Below are 12,073 nucleotides of genomic sequence, written 5' to 3' on the forward strand. Positions count from 1 at the left end.
AAGGGCATATTAGAGAGTGAGGAAATCTAACAGAGCAAACTACATTTATTTTAATGCAAGAAGCCTGGTAAGTGCCAGATGACTTCAGGGTATGGATGGGTTTGTGTGCATGGGCGGTTATAATTGAGGGATGAGCAGAACCAGTAGCTCGGTGTTCTGGGGTAAAGATACTACAGGTCTCAAGGTTGGAGGTAAGAGAGGATAGGGTGTTGAGTTTTTGATTACGTAGAACGCTATGCTAGCACGGAGTCTTCCTACGGTAATCATGCAGTGAGGCAAGATGGGTGGAAAGAAGGGGTGATCACTTTGATAGAATTATACTATATGTTCCCTGATAGTTGGTGGGAATGAAAGGAACAGATATATAAAGGGTTTGCTGTTGGAATAATAAGGTTGCAATAGTAAGTGCCTTTAACTTCTCAAATATTAACTTGGACTGCCACAATGTTGGACAAGGCAGAATTTGTTAGTTGAGAGAGATTTGTTAATTGTGTCCAGAAATTAGTATGTTCGAGGATGACACGAGAAATGGTTGGTGACAGTAAAGGTGGTTGTCAAAGGGGTCCCCAACCCTTTTTGCACCGCAGACTGGTTTAATATTGACAATATTCTTGCAGACCGGCGGGCGGGGGGGGCGGTAGGAGGTGTTTAAGTAGGGTTAAACTCACCTCAATATGTCTTTTACAGTTAGGGTTGCCAACTTTCTCACTGCCAAATAAGGGACAAAAGTAGCAGTCAAATCCCGGAAACACAAGGAATTCTGCAGATGCTAGAATTTCAAGCAACATACATCAAAGCTGCTGGTGAACGCAGCAGGCCAGGCAGCATCTCTAGGAAGAGGTACAGTCGACGTTTCGGGCCGAGACCTGCTGCATTCACCAGCAACTTTGATGTGTGTTGTGTGAGTCAAATCCCGGGACACTTTACCCCAGGAAAGACTACCATGACCATGAAGCCTTGCACGGGCACCTGTGTGCGCATGCGTGTCGTGAGCATCTGATGTGCGCATGCATGTACGTGCTGATTTTTTCCCCACAGATCGGTTTTACCTTCATCTTCCCAACTATACCGTACATACGTTATTTCTACTTTATATAGACTGTGTGTTTATCATATCATTCCTGCTTTTACTACATGTTAGTGTTATTTTCGGTTTTATATGTTATTTGGTATAATTTGGTAGGTTATATTTTGGGTCTGGGAGCGCTCAAAAATTTTTCCCATATAAATTAGTGGTAATTGCTTCTGCGCTTCACGTCATTTCGGCACGAAAGGTTTCATAGTAACACTTTACCTTAATGGGGGAAATACGGGACAAACCAATTTAGTCCAATATACGGGATGTCCCGGGAAATACGGGACAGTTGGCAACCCTGCATTCAAGTTCAACAGTGCGTGACAGTGAATGAGGAAAGGTGCAGCTGACTCATAGCGTTTCCTCGCGGCCCGGTAGCACGTGCTTTGCGGCCCGGTACCGGTCCACGGCCCGGTGGCTGGGGACCACTGATCTAGATCAGCTGGGAAAGTGGACAGAGGAATGACAGGTTGGAATTTATCTCAGACAAGTGCAAACTGATGTAATTTGGGAAGTTATGCCAGAGCAGGACTTGCATAATAAATGACAGGACCCTAAGGTCAGAATCAGGTTTATTATCACCGGTATGTGTCATGAAATTTGTTAACTTAACAGTAGCAGTTCAAAGCAATACATAACATAGAAGAAAATAAATAAATAAAATTACAGTGTATGTATATTGAATAGATTAAAAATCATGCAAAAACAAATAATATATATTTTTGAAAATGAGGTAGTGTTCATGGGTTCAATGTCCATTTGGGAATCAGATGGCAGAGGGTAAGAAGCTGTTCCTGAATCACTGGATGTGTGCCTCCCACCTGATGGTAGTGTGCTGTAGAATAGACAGACAAAAGAGTACGGCTACGTAGTTTCCTGAAAATGGTGATAAAGACAGACCAAATACAACATAAAACAAGACAGCACAGTAACAGGCCCTTTGGCCTACAATGTCATCACAAACTCATTAAACTAGTATTTAAAAGCCTGCTAAAGTAATCGCTTGGGCCTAGACAGTGTCCATATTCCACCATTCTCTGCACGCTTAAGAGCCTCTCAAATGTCTCCAACATACCTGTCTCAACTATCAACCCTGACAGCACCTTTTGAGAACTCATCAAAAAAACTGGTCCTGCACATCTCCTTTGAACCTGATCCTCCTCATTTTAAATGCATGCCCACTGTGGCTGTGACTATGCCCCTTGACAATAAGTACTCCTGTTTGAGTACTGTTGGTGGGGATGACCTACCTGAGGGAAGCAACAGTGGCTGTGCCTCTGGCACAGAGTCGGGCCCTGTGGCTCAGAAGGGTAGGAAAAGGAAGAGGAAGTCAGCAGTGATAGGGGACTCTATAGTTAGGGGGTCAGACAGGGGATTCTGTGGACACGGGAAAGAAACGCAGATGGTAGTTTGCCTCCCAGGCGCCAGGGTTCAGGATGTTTCTGATCACATCCACGATATCTTGAAGTGGGAAGGTGAACAGCCAGAGGTCGTGGTACATATTGGTACCAACGACATAGGTAGGAAAAGGGAGGAAGTCCTGAAAACAGATTACAGGGAGTTAGGAAGAAGTTGAGAAGCAGAACCTCAAAGGTAGTAATCTCAGGATTACTGCCTGTGCCACATGACAGTGAGTATAGGAATAGAGTGAGGTGGAGGATAAATGTGTGGCTGAGGGATTGGAGCAGGGGGCAAGGATTCAGATTTCTGATCATTGGGATCTCTTGGGGCAGGCGTGACCTGTACAAAAAGGACGGGTTGCACTTGAATCCGAGGGGGACCAATATCCTGGCAGGGAGGTTTGCTAAGGCTGTTGGGGAGAGTTTAAACTAGAATTGCTCGAGGGGTGGGAAGAGACGGAGGCTGTTGGCTCACAAAGCTTGGAGATAGCGTGAGAGGGAGGATAGGCGGGTGTTTGAGAAGGGATGCACTCAGACCGATGGTTTGAGATGTGTCTATTTTATTGCAAGAAGCATCATAAACCAAGTGGATGAGCTTAGAGCGTGGATCAGTACTTGGAGCTATGATATTGTGGTCACTACACAGACTTGGATGGCTCAGGGACAGGAATGGCTACTTAGAGTGCCAGGCTTTAGATGTTTCAGAAAGGACAGGGAGGGAGGCAAAAGAGTTGGGTGTGTGGCACTGCTGATCAGAGATAGTGTCACAGCTGCAGAAAAGGAGGAAGTCATGGAGGGATTGTCTACTGAGTCTCTGTGGGTGGAAGTTAGAAACAGGAAGGGGTCAATAATTCGACTGGGTGTTTTTTTATAACCACCCAATAGTAACAGGGACATCGAGGAACAGATAGGGAGACAGATTCTGGAAGGTGTAATGATAACAGAGTTGTCATGGTGGGAGATTTTAATTTCCCAAATATTGATTGGCATCTCCCTAGGGCAAAGGATTTAGATGGAATTGAGTTTGTTAGGTGTGTTCAGGAAGGTTTCCTGACACAATATGTAGATAAGCCTACATGAGGAGAGGCTGTACTTGATCTGGTATTGGGAAATGAGCCCGGTCAATTGTCAGGTCTCTCAGTGGGAGAGCATTTTGGAGATAGTGATCACAATTCTATCTCCTTTACCTATCATTGGAGAGAGATAGGAACAGACAAGTTATGAAAGTGTTTAAATTGGAGTAAGGGGAAGTATGAAGCTATCAGGCAGGAACTTGGAAGTATAAATCGGGAACAAATGTTCTCAGGGAAATGTATGGCAGAAATGTGGCAAATATTGAGGGAATATTTGCATGGCGTACTGCATGGATACGTTCCAATGAGACATGGAAAGGATGGTAGGGTACAGGAACCATGCTGTAAAAAGGCTGTTGAAAATGTAGTCAAGAGGAAAAGAAAAGCTTATGAAAGGTTCAAAAAACTAAGTAATGATGGAGATCCAGAAGATCAGAAGGCTAGCAGGAAGAAACTTAAGAATGAAATTAAAAGAACCAGAAGGGGCCATGAGAAGGCCTTGGCAGACAGGATTAAGGAAAACCCCAAGGCATTCTACAAGTATGTGAAGAGCAAGAGGATAAGATGTGAGAGAATAGGACCAATCAAGTGTGACAGTGGAAAAGTGTGTATGGAACTGGAGGAGATAGCAGAAATACTTAATGAATACTTTGCTTCAGTATTCACTACGGAAAAGGATCTTGGTGATTGTAGGGATTACTCACAACAGATTGAAAAGCTTGAGCATGTAGATATTAAGGCAGAGGATGTGCTGGAGCTCTTGGAAAGCATCAAGTTGGATAAGTCTCCGGGACCGGACGAGATGTACCCCAGGCTACTGTGGGAGGCGAGGGAGGAGATTGCTGAGCCTCAGGCGATAATCTTTGCATCATTAATGGGGATGGGAGAGGTTCCAGAGGATTGGAGGGTTGCAGATATTATAACCATATAACAATTACAGCGCAGAAACAGGCCATCTCAGCCCTTCTAGTCTGTGCTGAACTCTTACTCTCATCTAGTCCCACCGACCCGCATTCAGCCCATAACCCTCCATTCCTTTCCTGTCCATATAGCTGTCCAATTTAACTTTAAATGACAACATCGAACCTGCCTCAACCACTTATGCTGTAAGCTCATTCCACACAGCTACCACTCTCTGAGTAAAGTTCCCCCTCATGTTACCCCTAAACTTTTGCCCTTTAACTCTCAACTCATGTCCTCTTGTTTGAATCTCCGCCAATCTCAATGGAAAAAGCCTATCCATGTCAACTCTATCTATTCCCCTCATAATTTTCAATACCTCGATCAAGTCCCCCCCCCCCCCAACCTTCTGCATTCCAAAGAATAAAGGCCCAACTTGTTCAACCTTTCTCTGTAACTTAGGTGATGAAACCCAGGTAACATTCTAGTAAAGCTTCTCTGTACTCTCTCTATTTTGTTGACATCTTTCCTATAATTCGGTGACCAAAACTATACACAATACTCCAAATTTGGCCTTACCAATGCCTTGTACAATTTCAACATTACATCCCAACTCCTATACTCAATGCTCTGATTTATAAAGGCCAGCATACCAAAAGATTTCTTCACCACCCTATCCACATGAGATTCCACCTTCAGGGAACTATGTACAATTATTCCTAGATCCCTCTGTTCTACTGCATTCTTCAATACCCTACCATTTACCATGTATGTCCTATTTTGATTAGTCCTATGAAAATGTAGCACCTCACATTTATCAGCATTAAACTCCATCTGCCATCTGTCAGCCCATTCTTCTAACTCTGCAAGCTTTGAAAACCGACTTCATTATCCACAACTCCACCTATCTTAGTATCATCTGCATACTTACTCATCCAATTTACCACCCCATCATCCAGATTATTAATATATATGACAAACAACATTGGGCCCAGTACAGATCCCTGAGGCACACCACTAGTCACCGGCCTCCAATCTGACAAACAGTTATCCACCACTACTCTCTGGCGTCTCCCATCCAGCCACTGCTGAATCCATTTTACTACTTCAATATTAATACCTTATGATTGAACCTTCCTAACTAATCTTCCATGTGGAACCTTGTCAAAGGCCTTACTGAACCCCTATTTTCCTTCTTGAATAAAGGCATCCGTTAGTCTTGCGAGACCATGGATCTGCACCTGGAAAGTCTTCACTCTCCAGGGTGCAGGCCTGGGCAAGGTTGTATGGAAGACTGGCAGTTGCCAATGCTGCAAGTCTCCCCTCTCCACGACACCGATGTTGTCCAAGGGAAGAGCAAGGGCCGATACAGCTTGGCACCAGTGTTGTCGCAGAGCACTATGTGATTAAGTGCTTTGCTCAAGGAAACAACACGCTGCCTTGGCTGGGGCTCGAACTCACGACCTTCAGATCGCTAGTCAAATGCCTTAACCACTTGGCCACGTGCCCACAATGAATAACAGAACAATATTAGCTATATGGGTAGATGGAGCTCGTCAGCCTGGGAAGTTAGTCCATCTAAGAGAGGGAAAACTCTGATTTCAAACCTCCGCTGCCTTGCGGCCATACCCACTCATGGGAGTAAACCCTGAGGACAAATCCGGAGCTGGAGTCCCTAAGGCAGTCCGACGTTGCCTTCAACCTCGTTCTGGCAACTCCTGCAACAACACTGGTGCCAAGCTGTATCGCCTCTCGCCCTTCCCATAAGATCATAAGACCATAAGACAAAGGAGCAGAAGTCGGCCATTCAGCCCATTGAGTCTGCTCCACCATTTTATCATGAGCTGATCCATTCTCCCATTTAGTCCCACTCTCCTGCCTTCTCACTATAACCTTCGATGCCCTGGCTACTCAGATACCTATCAATCCCTGCCTTAATTACACCCAATGACTTGGCCTCCACTGCCACCCGTGGCAACAAATTCCATAGATTCACCACCCTCTGACTAAAAAAATTTCTTCGCATTTCTGTTCTGAATGGGCGCCCTTCAATCCTTAAGTCATGCCCTCTCGTACTAGACTCCCCCATCATGGGAAACAACTTTGCCCATCCACTTTCAACATTCCAAATGTTTCTATGAGGTCTCCCCTCATTCTTCTAAACTCCAAGGAATACAGTGCAAGAGCGGACAAACGTTCCTCATATGTTAACCCTCTCATTCCTGGAATCATTCTAGTGAATCTTCTCTGTACCCTCTCCAACATCAGCACATCCTTTCTTAAATAAGGAGCCCAAAACTGCCCATAGTACTCCAAGTGAGGTCTCACCAGCGCCTTATAGAACCTGAACATCACATCCCTGCTCCTATACTCTATTCCTCCAGAAATGAATGCCAACATTGCATTTGCCTTCTTCACCACCAACTCAACCTGGAGGTTAACCTTAAGGGTATCCTGCACGAGAACTCCCAAGTTCCGTTGCATCTCAGAACTTTGAATTCTCTCCCTATTTAAATAATAGTCTGCCCGTTTATTTCTTCTGCCAAAGTGCATAACCATACACTTTCAAACATTGTATTTCATTTGCCACTTCTCTGCCCATTCTTCCAATCTATCCACGTCTCTCTGCAGACTCTCCATTTCCTCAGCACTACCGGCCCCTCCACCTATCTTCATATCGTCAGCAAACTTAGCCACAAAGCCATCTATTCCATAATCCAAATCATTGATGTACAACGTAAAAAGAAGCGGCCCCAACACAGACCCCTGTGGAACACCACTGGTAACCGGCAGCCAACCAGAATAGGATCCCTTTATTCCCACTCTCTGTTTCCTGCCAATCAGCCAATGCCCTATCCATGTATGTAACTTTCCTGTAATTCCATGGGCTCTTATCTTGTAAAGTAGCCTCATGTGTAGCACTTTGTCAAAGGCCTTCTGAAAATCCAAATATACAACATCCACTGCATCTCCCTTATCTAACCTACTTGTAATAGGTTTGTCAGGCAGGATTTTCCTTTAAGAAAACCATGCTGAGTTCTGTCTATCTTGTCATATGTCTCCAGGTACTCTGTAACCTCATTCTTGACAATCGACTCCAACAACTTCCCAACCAAGCTAACAGGTCTATAATTTCCCTTATGCTTCCTTGCCCCCTTCTTAAATAGTGGAGTGATATTTGCAATCTTCCAGTCCTCCAGAACCATGCCAGAATCTATCGACTTTTGAAAGATCATCGCTAATGCCTCTGCAATCTCCACAGCTATTTCCTTCAGAACACAAGGGTGCATTCCATCTGGTCCGGGAGATTTATCTACCTTTAGACTATTCAGCTTCCTAAGTATTTTCTCTGTCGTAATTGTGACTGCGCCTACTTCTCTTCCCTGCCACCCTTGAGTGTCCGATATACTGCTGATGTTGTCCTCAGTGAAGACTGATGCAAAATACTCGTTCAGTTCCTCCGCCATCTCCTTATCTCCCATTACAATTTCTCCAGCATCATTTTCTATCGGTCCTGTATCTACTCTCACCTGTCTTTTACTCTTCATATACTTGAAAAAGCTTTTAGTATCCTCTTCGATATTATTTGCTAGCTTCCTTTCATAGTTCATCTTTTTCCTCTTAATGACCTTCTTAGGTTCCTTTTGAAAGCTTTTAAAAACTTCCCAATCCTCTGTCTTCCCACTAATCTTTGCTTCCTTGTATGCCCTCTCCTTTGCTTTAACTTTGGCTTTGACTTCTCTTGTCAGCCACGGTTGCATCCTTTTTCCATTCTAAAATTTCTTCTTTTTTGGAATATACCTGTCTTGCACCTTCCTCACTTCTCGCATAAACTCCAGCCACTGCTGCTCTGCCGTCTTTCCTGCCAGTGTCCCTTTCCAGTCAACTTTGGCCAGTTCCTCTCTCATGCCACTATAATTTCCTTTACTCCTCTGAAATACCGACGCATTGGATTTCGGCTTCTCTTTTTCAAATTTCACAGTGAACTCAATCATGTTATGATCACTGTCTCCTAAGGGTTCCTTCACCTCAATCTCTCTAATCACCTCCGGTTCATTACACAATACCCAATCCAGTACAGCCGATCCCCTAGTGGGCTCAACAACAAGTTATTCTAAAAAGCCATCTCGCAGACATTCTACAAGTTCTCTCTCTTGAGATCCAGTGCCGACCTGATTTTCCCAATCCACTCGCATGTTAAAATCCCCCACAATTATCATAACACTGCTCTTCTGACAAGCCTTTTCTATTTCCTGTTGTAATTTGTAGTCCACATCACTGCAGCTGTTTGGAGGCCTGTATATAACTGCCATCAGGGTCCTTTTACCCTTGTGATTTCTTAGCTCAGCCCATAAAGATTCTGCACCTTCCGATCCTATGTCACCTCTTTCTGATGATTTGATATCATTTCTTGCCAATAAAGCCACGCCTCCCCCTCTGCCTACCTTCCTATCCTTCCAATACACCATGTATCCTTGGACGTTCAGCTCCCAGAGACATGCATCCTTCAGCCACATCTCAGTGATGGCCACAATATCATACCTGCCAATCTGTAGCTGTACGACAAGATCATCCACCTTATTCCTTATGCTGCGTGCATTTAAGTATAACACCTTAAGACCAGTATTTGATACTTTTTGCTTTGATTGCACTGCAACTCATCCCAATGGCTACAAATTTGCCCCATCACCTGCCTGTCTTTCCTGACATCTTTACTGCTCACTATCTTGGATTTATTTCTGTTTTCCCCTTCCTCCGCTCTATCATTCCGGTTCCCATCCCCCTGCCAAATTAGTTTAAGCCTTCCCTAACAGTTCTATTATAAACCTTCCCACCAGGATATTGGTCCCCTTCGGGTTCAGGTGTAACCTGTCCTTTTTGAACAGGTCATACTTCCCCCAGAAGAGATCCCAATTATCCAAGAATCTGAAGCCCTGCCCCCTGCACCAGTCTCTCAGCCACGCATTCATCTGCCTGATCCTACTATTCTTGCCCTCGCTAGCACGTGGCACAGGTAGCAATCCTGAGATTACTACCCTGGAGGTCCTGCTTCTCAGCTTCCTTCCTAACTCCTGGAAATCTCTCTTCAGGACCTCCTCCCTTCTCCTGTCTATGTCATTGGTGCCAACATGTACCAAGACAACTGGCTGCTCGCCCTCTCCTTTCGGAATATTCTGGACCCGATCCGAGACATCCCATACCCTGGCACCTGGGAGGCAACACATCATGAGGGTATCTCTATCAGGCTCGCAGAATCTCCTGTCTCTCCCCCTGACTATGGAATCCCCTATGACTACTGCATTCCTCCTCTCCCTCCTTCCCTCCCGCACAACAGCGCCAGGCTTACTGCCAGACACCCAGTCACCGTGGGCGTCCCCTGTCAGGTCATCCCCCTCAACAGCATCCAAAACAAGATATTTGTTGCTGAGGGGGACAGCCACAGGGGTGCTCTCCACTATCCGGGCATTTCCCTTCCTTCTCCTGACAGTGACCCAGTTTTCTGACCCCTGTAGCCTAGGGATGACTACCTCCCTGTAGCTCCTGTCTATCACCTCTTCACTTTCCCTGATAAGCAGTAGGTCATCAAGCTGCAGCTCCAGAACCCTAACACAGTCTCTGAGGAGCTGCAACTCGGTGCACCTGGTGCAGGTGTGGCCATCAGGGAGGCTAGAGGTCTCCCAGGATTTCTACATCTGACACTCTGAACAACGCACTAACCCTGCAGGCATGCTACCTAATTCTACAGGAATGAAACAGGAAAAATAAGTCTACTCACCCACTTACCTCGCCAAACAGACGAACTTTTTAAACCGTTAGCTCATACTGTTAGCTGTGAGAGCCCTGCTGTTCCTGTCTGTCCGGGCTGATTAGCGAAGGGGGGGGGGAAAAAAGAGTTGGTGCTTCGCTCTCGTCTCTTCCCATTTACTGCCAAAACCCGTTGAAGCCAAAGCCAAAGCCCTGCACTCTGCTGCCACTCACTCTGCTGCCCGCTCTATAGGGTGATCTCCTTTTTAAACTCTCCGCGCTGTCCTGTTACGTCACACGCCTGCACAGTCTCGTTCTTCTTCCACTCGAAGAAGTTTTTTAAAAAACTGCCTTCCTTCAGAATTCAGCTCCCACGCTGCTCTGCTTGTCCCAATCCAAAAGACAGCCATTGGAAACACCCTTTCTTTTTAAACTCTCTGCACTGCCCTGTTTATGTCGTTGTTCCCTTGGACAACATCGGTGTCGTGGAGAGGGGAGACTTGCTGCGTGGGCAACTGCTGGTCTTCCATACAACCTTGCCCAGGCCTGTGCCCTGGAGAACTTTTCCAGGCGCAAATCCATGGTCTCGTGAGACTAACAATGCCACCATTAGCTACCCGTCAGTCCTCCTGGACCTTACCTGAGGCTAGAGAGGACCGGAAGATCTTGGTCAAGGGTCCAAGCAATCTCATTTCTTGCCTCTCAGTAACCTGGGATATATCACTTGCTATTCTCCATGTCCTTCTCCTTGGCTAGTACCAACACAAGGTACTTACTTGGGATTTTGCTCACATACCCTGCCTCCAAGCACATATTTAGTTGCCTCCTGGATGTTGGATTTTCAGAAAGCCTTAGACAAGGTGCCATACAAGAGCTGCTAAACAGGGTAGGAGCTCATGGTATTACAAGAAAGATGCTTGCATGAACAGAAGATTGGTTGACTGGCAGGAGGCAAAGAGTGAGAATAAAGGGGATTAAGAATGATGTTTTCTCTGACTAAGGAGTTTCTGGTTAGATGCCAATGACCAGTGGTGTTCCATAGCAGACAGTTTCTTTACATGTTATATATCACTGATTTGGAAGATGGAATTGATGGCTTTGTGGCCATCTTTGCAAATGATACAAAGATAGGTGGAGGGGCCGGTAGGCTGAGGAGGCAGTTAGTCTGCAGAAAGGCTTTGACAGATTAGGAGAGTGGACAAAGTGGGAAATGAAATACTGTGTAAGGAAGTGTACAATCATGCACTTTGGCAGAAACAATAAAAGCACAGACTATTTTCTAAATGGGTTACTGTATGAGAAACTTTTTTAATGGTTCTGGCCCTGTGCTCGCTGGAGCTTTAAAGAATGAGGGAGGGATTTCATTGAAATCTATCAAATATTGAAATGCCTAGATGTGGAGAGTGTATTTCTTATAGTGAGGAAGTCTAGAATCAGAGGGAACATCCTCAGACTAGATGGATATCCCTTTAGAATAGAGATGAGGTGGAATAAGGTGGCGAAGCTGTGAAATTCATCACTACAGGTGGCTGTGGAGATCAAGCTGTTGTGCATATTTAAAGCAGAAGTTGATAGGTTTTTGATTAGTCAAACGTCAAAGGTTACAGTGAGAAGGCAGAAGAATGGGGTTGAGAGGGATGATAAATAAGCCATGCTGGAATAGCAGAGCAGACTTGATTGGCTGAATGGCCTAATTCTGCTCCTGTCTCTCATGGTCTTTGTGCTTTCCTTCATTATGCTCTTACTGTTAATGTGAAAAAGTAATGTAATGTAAAGTAATGTAAAGTGAAGAATACTTTAGGATTCTCTATAATCCAACTTGCCAAGGACTTCTCGTAGCCCCTCCTAATTCGCCTCTTTGAGTTCTGTGCTTTACTATT

The 12,073-nt window shown here is 45.1% G+C and overlaps 1 protein-coding gene across 1 annotated transcript in view; it reads left to right on the forward strand.

Moving 5' to 3' along the window:
- The window catches only part of mmp11a (matrix metallopeptidase 11a), a 127,428-nt gene that overhangs the window by 39,403 nt on the left and 75,952 nt on the right, over positions 1-12,073 (forward strand). The gene's annotated exons all lie outside the window — the stretch shown is intronic.

This window comes from Mobula birostris, chromosome 25, assembly GCF_030028105.1.
Source record: "Mobula birostris isolate sMobBir1 chromosome 25, sMobBir1.hap1, whole genome shotgun sequence".
Classification (NCBI taxonomy): Eukaryota; Metazoa; Chordata; class Chondrichthyes; order Myliobatiformes; family Myliobatidae; genus Mobula; species Mobula birostris.